The sequence below is a fragment of the Phyllobates terribilis genome, unplaced genomic scaffold, assembly GCF_046119375.1.
Source record: "Phyllobates terribilis strain yellow unplaced genomic scaffold, ASM4611937v1 Scaffold_2154__1_contigs__length_160622, whole genome shotgun sequence".
Classification (NCBI taxonomy): Eukaryota; Metazoa; Chordata; class Amphibia; order Anura; family Dendrobatidae; genus Phyllobates; species Phyllobates terribilis.
The window spans coordinates 117,501-120,000 of NW_027364912.1; positions in this window are offsets into that span (position 1 = coordinate 117,501).

Below are 2,500 nucleotides of genomic sequence, written 5' to 3' on the forward strand. Positions count from 1 at the left end.
GGGCTTCCCTGGGGGGGCCGGGGAACGGAGCCCTCGCAGCACCGGGAACATGTGCGGGAGGAGCGGCTCACTGTGCGGTGCATGGTCCCGAAGCGGCAGGCGTCTGGAAAACACCCCTTGCACGGGGAGGGCGAGGTGACTGGCCTCCGGAGGATGCCACGGCCGCCCCCGTCTCACCAACCGCACCCAAGACGACACACAGGGTCGCTCAGGGAGATGGCGTGCGGGGGTGGGCCTATGCGGCGCCACCGTCTGGCTTAGACCTGCCTCCGCCGCGGGGGGTCCTCGACCCACCGGCGGACAGGCACGAGGATTGGGAGAGGGGGGCTGGCCGTCGGGGTCCGCCGCGGCTCTGGCACTAACCCGGCGACGCTGAGGTCGCGTGGGTGGTCGTCGGCCTGGCCGTGTCGGCGTCGCCCTCCAGCGTAGTCCCTCTTCCCGCTCGCGCCCGTAACCTCAAAGGGATGCCCGAGCGGCTTTTCTTCCCAGGGCTGCTCCCCGCCCAGGGCGGGAGCGCAGGGGGATCCCAGGTCGGCCTTTCACCGTACTCCCTACCTCTTGGCCCTCGTTCCTTCTCCCGTTCTCCATCTAACCCCTTGGCTCTGGGGTTTCCGCTCTCCCTCTCTCGCTCTCTCTCCTGCTCCCTGGCCGAGCCGCCTGGGAGGACGAGGGTCGAGGGGAAGGCAACGGTCGGGCTGGGGCACACCGCACGGTGAGAACCCCCTTCGCCTGCCTCCACACCTCTGTCGTCCTCCCCACTGACGTAGGGGCTCGGGAAAAGACTGGAAATCGCGAAGCTCGGCAGTGGCGCGGAGAGGCCACCCACCGCCGCCGCTGTCGCCACCGCCGCGGAGGCCGCCCTTTCGGACACGAGGGGCAGCGCGAGCCTCCGCTGGCCGGGTACGCATCTGGAAGAAAAGGGCCGCCCTCGGAGAAGATCGCTGTGCTTCCCCGCACAGGGAGCGATTCGGACGACGGGCCCCCACGCCTGGCTGGGTGGGCGCCCCGCCGTTCGCCCGTACGGGTCGTCGGACCACTGCCTTCGCTCGGTTCGGGTCAAACTCCCCACGGCTCGGCCACCTCCGCAGACGGGAGGCGAGGCCGGCATGCGCGCCCAAAGATAGGTGTCGGAAGCCCGGGGGTAGAGGAGGAAGGGGACCGCTCACCTTAAGCCAGCGCGGGCTCCAAAGCCCGGGCCGAGCGAGCGGCGCCACCTCCCCACCCGGGAGCGCTGCGCCAGATCGATCGGAGGAAGAGCAGGGGTGCATGTAGGGACTTGCCCAAGTACGGAGGCTGCAAACCCCTGTCGTCGGGAGATACGTGCCCACGAGTCCTGGAAGCGCGACTCGGGTACAGGCGCCCTTGCGGGGGGGTACTGGATGTGGAACAGCACTGGGGTCGAAGCCACAAAAGCATCCGCCCTCATGGAGCCTCTCCTCGGCCTAAAAATCCAGATTTTAGCCTTGACGGCGCCCCCATGTGGAGAACCAGGGCCCGCGGGGGGGTCTGGCCAGGCTCACTTCAACCCAGGAACACCTCTCTGACTTGGGATAGGCGACCGGCAAAGTCCCCCCACGCAGCTGCGGAAGCCTGGGTTCAGCCAAGGTGCAGACCTCCAGCCGAACAGGGACTCATAGCCAAAACGCATACCCAGGCCTACGGAGGTGAAAACCAGCTTAAATGAGTCAAAATGTGTCGGGGCTGAGAGGTACCTCTCTCTCATATATTCTGCCGGTGGTGTGCAAAACTGGGTCTTTGCATGGAGTGTCACCCTATACCCACTTTAGGGACGCATGCAAAAAAGTGCCCGATCGCCTGGAACTGTCAGGCGGATTCGGCTCCCTGGAATTTCCTCATTCTGGTTCTTTTTCACTTTTTGTCTCTTTTGCGACATCTAGTGGGCAGGCTGCATTACTGCAACCGGGGACACCTCAAACGCTTGGAACTGGGGAGCGGGCTCAATTTACAAACGTTTTGCGGGTCCTGGAAGTCAAAATTGTGACTTCTGAAAACGACTAAGTATCAAGGACTCATCGCGCGAATCGCTCTGGAACTGAAATCGGATGCGCGCACTGACATGCTCCCCTCTCTGGAAGTCTGACACAAGTTGAAAAATTTTCTAAGTCCCCAAAAATTTTTTTTTCAACTTTTTTTCAATTTTCCCCCTGTGGGATATATATTTTACCCACACTTTTGGAGCCCTCCTGGGATGCCCTCTAACATACTAGAACCTCATTTTGTGGAAGTTTTCACAAAATTGTGAAATTTTCCAAAAAGTCAGAAATTTTGCAAAAACGACTAAGTATCAAGGACTCATCGCGCGAATCGCTCTGGAACTGAAATCGGATGCGCGCACTGACATGCTCCCCTCTCTGGAAGTCTGACACATGTGTGAAAATTTTCTAAGTCCCCAAAAATTTTTTTTTTTCAACTTTTTTTCAATTTTCCCCCTGTGGGATATATATTTTACCCACACTTTTGGAGCCCTCCTGGGATGCCC